Here is an 8274-nt window from a genome sequence, read left to right on the forward strand (position 1 = left end):
GTGACGTCGGCGCGCTACAATGTTGCAGGGTTCTGCCCCTGGAATTCTGAGAACTCATTTGCTAGTCGGTGACATAAGAGAAATCGGGGTCCGGGGCGTCGCGGCTCCATGAAAGCCCCATAAACACCGCCACACACCCGGGCACGAGCACAAACACACGCGTCCAAATAACCGAGGGACAGAGGCTTAGGACGTGCAAAGCGGGGCGGCGTGGGTCGGGGCTTTTTTGTGCCTTTTTTTTGTTCCCCCCCTAAGGCAGGAAAAGAAAGGAAAGGGGGGGAAAAACCCAACAACAAACCAAAAAAGCCAGCAGCCAGCCAACCAACATACCAATAAAAATGCAGAAGGAAGAGAGGCAGATAAAATCGCAGGCAGGCAGAAGGGAGGAAAGAACCGTTCAGAATTAGACTCGACTCATATTCCTGGTTTGATTTTTTTTTTTTTTACTATTATTATTTTTCTTTTTTGGTGCAAGTTTCTTGGTTAAAACAAAACAACAACCAAAAAAACCCCAGGATCCTGCGACATTGGAGTCTCTCTTTTTGTGTGTGTTGTTGGTTTGTTTGGGCTTTTTTGCACAATCATCTTTTTCTTTTTTTTAAATGTATGTATTTATATCTCTTGTCTGCTCTCATGCTTAAAGGGATTTGTTGTTGAGGAGGAAAGAAGCTGTTCTGTTTTTTTTTCTTGATAGATACGCTTTATTTTTTCCCCCCCTTTTTGGGGGCATTGCTTTTTAATGGGAGGAATATACTTGCCCTTGGAAAAAAAAACCCACACTCGGAGGATTAAATTTTCTTTTCTTTTTTTTTTTTTTCGCTCTTTCTCCCTTTCCAGGACTCTTTTTAAGTGGTGGGTTAATTCTTTGTAGCTGCTGTCTGGTTGCAAAGGACATGGGAAAGCGTCTGTCGTGCTATAGCTGCGATGTACAGTATGTCTTATCTATGATTGTATGCAAAATAGATGTTTGATTTTCCTTGTAAGTGGGAGACTTTTGATTTTGAGTCGCCGGAGCCCATGTTTAGTTCGGAGGTCTTGGGAGGGAGCTGCAAAGGCCTGCTGTGGCCATTGGAGGAAGCTTCAGGCACCAGGGAAAATGTAAAGACCGTCTTACAAATAGATTTGTGGGTGTGTGTCAGGGGGAGGAGGGAGGGAGAGTGACAAAGTGTTATTCTAATGACCCTTTATGTAAATATCTGTGTTAAAAAAGCAAACAAATTGCATATTTACTTGTGCCGTGTATTCACTCAGGCCTGGCTCGGGTGGGTGTGTTTTAAAATATCTCAGCAGATTTCTGTTTCAATTTGCATGTATTATTATTATTTTTCCCCACCGCCTGAATGTCCGGGGGGTAAGAGGATTTCAAATTCCTCTTCTGCATGACAGAGAGGAAAGGGGTGGTGGGGGGGAAGGCTTGTGACTCCGATAGCATTTCAGGTTTATTCCAATTAATAGAAATTAGTTTACAAGAATCACCACCGCAGGGTCACTGTGCCCTAGCTCCGGCTAATCAAATTGCTTAGAGCGACTGATTAAATTACCAAGAATTCCAAGAAATCTGCAGCCTGAATGCAAAGTTATTGAACATTTCCTGAGGGTTGTTTTTTTTTTTAAATTTCTCAGCAAAGTGCCCAGGCTGAAATACTCAGCACTGTGTTAAAACAAAATAGGAGGAAAGCCTTGTAACCGATAGCCCGCATCTGTCATTAAAAATAGCCCAGTAAGGAGTAGGAATCAGACTAAGATGATACTTGAGATGATGCAGACGAGCTTTAAAGACGTTTCCCTTTGTAGTTGGAAAGTAATATATATAATTCAGAGTGAGCATAGCGTTTACTTATTAGACTCTAAGCTCTTGGGGACATAGAAAGCTTGTTTACCCACTTTAGCAAAATTACTGGTGTCATAGAAGTGGACTCAGCAACAAATGATACGATAAGTATAATGCCAAGCTCGCTTTTATTTTTTTATCGTGCCTTTATTAATTCATTTTTTTAAAGATCCCCTTCCTGCTCCCCCCTTCGCACAGCCTGAGTCTTCGACGGTGGCGGCTGAAGGCAATGTTTGCAGAAAGTTGGGAAGTGGAGAAGATTTTTTTGTCCGATTGATGATTTATCAGGACGGCTGTTAAAATTGGCACCTCGCAGAGCAGAGATCTTGGTATGCCTTTACTCTGCCAAGTGTTAGGGTTGCATCAACGTTTCCATTATAAACCCCCTGTTTACAGGGACTTATAAATCAGCCCTGAGCGTTCACTTTGGGCTGGGAACTGGTGTTCAGGTGCCAAGCCTGGAAGCACTGGGTAGATTATATCCATTATTTTTTTTCCCCCTTGGGGTGCCTGTGTGATCTTCCTCCTCTCTGTGCGATCCTGTGCTTTCCCATGCTTTCGCTTCACCCTCACCCAGCTGCTATGCCTTGAACACGTGTTTCGTGCGCACCTAAACCTCCGTTCATCGCCACTGGTGTTTCCTCTCCAGATACTGAACTGGGACTTCTGAGGCTACACAGGGAGTGTAATACCCAGCATAGGAAGGGCAACGTGAAGTTCTTGCAGCGCCTACGTTGGCCGGGGAGGCACTGCAGAGTAAGACGAGGCCTTCCATGTCCTGGCTCTGCGAGTGATATGAAAAGCCCAGGCCAGGTTTCTAGTCGCAGCCTGCGAGAGGGCGAGAAAGTTGTGCTGCGGTAGAATAGGTTGCGCCGCTCCTTTTAGCTCAGGAACTGGCTTCATTTTTAAAAGGAAAGTGCTCCTTGCAACGCGATGGTGGACAGGGTAGAAAAACGCACTGAATGTTGACCTGCTTTACACGTGCATCTGCTCCCCAGTCTGGGCCCTCGCCTCCCTTTGCTCTCCATGTAGAGCCACCCTCGCTAGATCCTCCTCCATAGCTGTGTGACATAGGAGCCCAAATTCTGCATCGACATATAGGAGTCAATGTATGCGACAGGCCGGCACAGCTCCTTTGACGATGTCTTGGATCAATAAGAGCGAGGTTTGTAGATTGGGACCTTTGCATCTCCCACGGTCCTGAAGGTACACTGAGATCATTAAGTCTAATAGCGCCGTCGGCACAGGGAATTCTGTTCTCCCCCCTGAAACAGATGTTCCTGCAGTTTAGAAAATGTTACTTTTCAGTTATTTTTCTAAAAACAAAAGTTATTTGGTTATTTCAGTAATTCTTTTAAACCCCCCCCCCCAAATTTGCTGTGCATTTCTGCCAGCATAGGTAACAAGTGGGGGGTACTCATCTGAGCTCTTAGCATGACTGGTTAACAGCATCCTCTCCACCCGGCTTGTTCAAATACTGTTCGAGGACGAGAACGAACCTTTCTTTCTACGGACTTGTTCGGGCTACGTCACCTGGGTGTTAAAATCTTTTGGGTCAGGTCTCGGATGAAGTCTAGGTAGCCAAAGGGCTCTGAGCAATACCGGTTTTAAATAAACCTCTGTTTAAAAATGACTATTTGTTACGTTATTGTAATTAGCTCCTTCAGGAAGTCAGTGCTACTCATTCCCTAGATAGCCAGCTAGTGCATAATAATGGCTTTATGTCTAATAAATACATACATACAGAAATAAACAGCCCCCAGGGCTTTTTTTTTCCTTTTTTTTTTTTTTTAAGTGGCAAGGGCAGAAAATTCTCCTTTAAGAAAAGACTTTTCCTATATGACTCCTTACTCACAGCAGTTAAAGATGGATTATCAGCCAAGCCCTGCCTTTTTAAGAGCTTTGGGTTGGATCACAAATGTTATTTCAAGGCAGTTTTGTGCACGTAAACTTATATAATAAGGTGGGATTGCACACTGCTCAGGGACAGTGTATTCCCTGGCTCGCTCGCATTATCTTGTTTTCTCATCTAACCTACTTTTTTTTTTGTCAGAGGCTGGTGCTTTGCAGAAACCTGTTTTCAGTGCAATCTCTGAGCCCTTTTGTGGGTGTCTGATTTCTGTAACACGGTTTGGTTTCCAGTATGAATGTAACGTGCAGAGAATATCATGACGCTGCTCTAGGTGTATGTGATCTTATCTACCTGACATTTAGTTTTTAACCGTCCATTCACTCGATTTGCATAAAATCACATGATCGCGACTTCATTTTTTTTTTTTTTTTTTTTTGCATCATCATAACAAAGTATTCGAGTTTACCACTTTGCATTTGACTGCTGTCTGTGCATGCGTGCCTGTTCCTCCTAGTTCGTCCCTCTTTTTGCACCTAGGCTAGAAGTTTGGAGGTAGATTATAAGCCCGCACTGTTAAAGGGTTAAAGGTGCCGGTCCGAAGCTAAGATCCTTAGCGAACAGAAGTGTCACGATTGAACTTCACAGAGCAAGCAGCCTCAACACCCTGCTTTCATCCCACGCTAGTTTTACTTGAGTCTCTTAAATATTTGAAATCTCTGTATTTTTTTTTTATTGCAAAGGGCAGGCCTCACAACAGCCTTCCTGCTCCCAGAAGCTTTACCTTGCAACCAGCTTCCAGGAGCTAAGTAAACGGCCCCCCATTGCTGCTGCTTTTCGGGTCCTTGCGTACAGAACGGTATTTCCCTTCGGTGCCAGGAGAAGAGGCAGCCGGGCTTGGAGCAGAACAAGGGAGGAAGACCCAAAGGCTTGTTAGCTCCAGTGAGGAAGGCGGGGGGGTATTGTTATGCTCATTATCATTATTATTTTGAGCTTTAATTGAATGTTTGTGATCTGGCCGGGTCCTTACCTCTGGTGAAAGGGCTGGAAGTGGAAAAACTTGATTGGCATGCCGGGGCCTGGCTCTTATACCGCCCTCGGTACACCTGACCGCACTGAACCAGCTCTGAAGGCTGCCCGCCTCGTCTCACTCAGAGCCCAAGAATGTGCATGGGGACGGCACGGGTACTTTTCCATTCGTGGGCCCACGGCGGAGAGCGCTTCTAGTTTAAGTCCTCCCCCCTGCAGAAACCTGTCGACAGTGCGAGATGCCAACCAGCATCCCCCCGTTCCCTGGGAGCACGCTGGAGAGGCTGCTCTTCCAGCTGGACGAAGGGATGGATGGGGGCAAGGCGGGCAGACAGGTAGATCAGCGGCTGAGAATCTCCCTTGACTTTCAAACTGGAGGTGGTATTCACTCAGGCCCCCAAATACAAGCAACGCTGGAGCGGCGTTACCGGTTTCACGCGTGTAATACACCCCCCCACACACAGGCGCCCCTATATTTTCACATGTCAAGGTGGGGGGCACTTCACATGGGATCATGGAGGTTTGGGATTGCTATTTCCAATCCAAAGGATCGTCTCAGTGCCGTTGAAACACACAAAGGATATTTTCAATGCCATCACTGAAGGACTCCGGGTACCCGGAACTGGGTCACATAACAGGGCTGGCTCACATCTGGCGACGGGATCATCGCGTTGAGTGAAACAGAGATATTACAGACATATTCTTATGCAATTGTCATTATTGACAAATCCACCTTCCCACCCTTACGGGGAGAGCGACGGTGAGAACTTGTGTGTCAGAAATGATTTTCTCAGCATAAGTGTGGGAGGAGGATTGTTGCCACTTTTTTTTTTTCCTGCCTGTTTGTCTGCCTGTCTGATCCTGCAAATACTTACTATCTGGTGTAATAAATATTATCTATATGTACAAACGAATATGCAAGGCTTTTGATTGCTCTCCACTCTGTGCCACTGAACATCACAGAGTTTGGCCCTATGTACGCGATCTTTGGTATGAAAAAGAAGGGGATAAACTTCAGACCTAGAGTCTAGTAGGCATCCAGCCAATCGCAGATAATTATCCTCCTCCCTTTCCTCCCCCCCGCAATCAATTTTTAACCAGTTACAGACCAAAGTCTGTGATTATGTATGTGCGTGTGAGACAAGTTAGTAGAAAAATGTAGTGGCTCACATGCAGCGAGAGAAGTTTGCAAGGACTGTGTACTATTGATCTGTAACGGTGGTTCTCAAACTGTTTTTTATTTTTTTTTGGGGGGGGGTATACCTCTTTTGAGGCTAGTTAAATTAATTTGCCTGTGCCCTTCAGATTTTTCATGCGACGGATAGTAAAGTAATATTTCATGTCCCTTCAGCCACACTGTTATCTTTCCGACTACCTAAGAAATATTGAAGAGTTGCTCTTCAGGATTTTCTTCATCCTCCCTTTAGCTTATCCCTTTTCCTTCTTATGCTTTCCTATGCCTTCCTCTCATGTACGCTCTAGGAGATTAACACATACCCCTGGGAGCATTATGTACCCCTGCCGGAAAAATACAAGCTCCAACATCTTCAAATGCAAATGCAGATTTCATCCTCCCTATTCTATGCCTGCTCTCCTATTTATAAACTGTGTAAAAGTATCCTAAAAGACAGAAGAAATGCATAAATACTTAAAAGACAGACCTAGATACATCTGTATGCACCTACATGAATGCATCGCGTGCTTACACGTACATAAATGTATTTCTGAACTTGGCCATTTCTTACATTTGACAATATGAAATATGTGACTGGTGAGAGTTCAAAGCTCCTCACGTATTCAAGTAAGTGGTGCTAAAATTGGCTGTTTGGGTTTGTTTTTTTTAAGCATGCATCTCAACTTCCACCTGATGAGGTTAAAAGAAAATAGCAGAAACCTCAGTAACCCCAGAAGATGTATTCCTGATAAGAAAAATGCTGAGATGGTTCAAGTCTCTAATAACACGCGGTGGCTTTTCCAGAAAAAGTGAATAAATCAAAGGCAGCCCTTAATTCAGATTCCTTATTAGCGTTCTTTTTCTCTATTCCAGCTCTGCCCGAAACCTCACAGGTCCACGCTACTAAATGTCAGAAGTGGAAAACATTTTGATCCCAGAAGGAAAACTTCGGGAGTTAAAAGTTTAAGCCTGTTTCCTGCAGAAACAAAGGGCCTGATTCTGAGCTTGTTGAAATAAAAAGGGAGACTCCCATTAAATGCCAGGGGCTTGGATGGGGCCCGGATTTCTTTTTTTAAACATATTATTTTTCAGTTATTTTTTTATATAACTTGTTGGACATCTGTGCCGAGTTAGCATTATCTGCCTTTCATTTCCTTCCTCCAAATAAAATATCGATGCTTAGTTTTTTATGTGCTTTTGAATCGTCAGAACAGTTCGGATTCACTAATTATTAAAGAATTTAGTTAGTTGATTGGAATAGATGAGTAACTGCAGGGGAAAGCATTTGTTGCCTTGTTTGTCTCTGGAAATTTTTCGGATCTCTGCCTTGCCTTTTAAAAACAGAGAGGGTTATGGCAAACTATATTTGAGAGTTTCTTTTTTGTATCTACCGGACCAGAAACTGTTTTTTTAAAATGTTATACTAGTCATTACAGTGTTAATGTAGGCATTGATGGAGTTATCGATTATTTAAATCCCATATATCAATAGCAGCATCATGTAGCGACTGCCAAGTTATGAGGAGGGGCTTTTGTTTCTTTTCCCACCTTTTGGAGGGGGTTTGGGGGTTTTTTTTTCCCTTCAGTTTGTTTTCACTCTTAGTTTGAAGAATTGGATTTCCTCTTTGCTTTTCTCTTTCGCGACCCCACCTAAAATGGCTAGGAGAATTTTAACTCTTTACTGAGATGAACAAGTCCAATGGGACTTCCCAGGTCTTAAGTCATTTAAAATAATAATGATAAAAGCTGCAGCCAGCTGTAATCAGTTAGATTTCAAGAGGAAGGGACAAAGCAATCCGGACTCATGGTCGAGGTGATATCTTTTATTAGACCAAATAGATTTTTGCAAAAAAAGTATATATATATATTTGCAAGCTTTTAGGCACAAACACCCCAGTCGTTTGACCCCAGACTCTTTCCTGCCATGGCAGGGGGTCGGACTAGATGATCTGCTCAGGTCCCTTCCGACCCTAGAAACTATGAAACTATGAAACCCTTCTTCAGGCATTGGAGAAAAGGTGGTAAAAGTTCTCCTGGGTAGAAATGAAAGTTCGTATTTCATAGGAGAGTTGAAGGTGGTAAAACCTCCTGGCTGGAAAAGTTCATTTTATACGCTGATTATTCAATGGGGGGTTTATTCGCACCGAGTTCAGAGCACTTCGAGTCTTCTCCATCGGGGAGCTGGATATAGCACTGCCAACAGCTCCAGGAAATAATTTTGATTACTACCAACGTTAAGCTTTATGTCCGTGTGGCACTATTTCTTAATGACCAATACGTTTGAATTCCTCTAACAATCTGCCTTTAAAAAAGTTGGAAGCAGACCCCAAGTGCTTCTCATTTCCCTTTCTTTTGCAAATCTCTCTCTTTCTGTTCCTTGCCCTGTTTCCCA

At 43.7% G+C, this 8274-nt stretch overlaps 1 long non-coding RNA gene across 1 annotated transcript; it reads left to right on the forward strand.

The window, feature by feature from the left end:
* The first annotated feature begins 556 nt into the window (after positions 1-556).
* On the forward strand, positions 557-7736 carry LOC109288097. Its single transcript, XR_002095061.1, has 2 exons — positions 557-2160; positions 6757-7736. It is a non-coding gene; the product is annotated as an uncharacterized LOC109288097 (long non-coding RNA).
* Positions 7737-8274: the final 538 nt, after the last annotated feature.

Source organism: Gavialis gangeticus, unplaced genomic scaffold (assembly GCF_001723915.1).
Source record: "Gavialis gangeticus isolate Ggan-Ray unplaced genomic scaffold, GavGan_comp1, whole genome shotgun sequence".
Classification (NCBI taxonomy): Eukaryota; Metazoa; Chordata; order Crocodylia; family Gavialidae; genus Gavialis; species Gavialis gangeticus.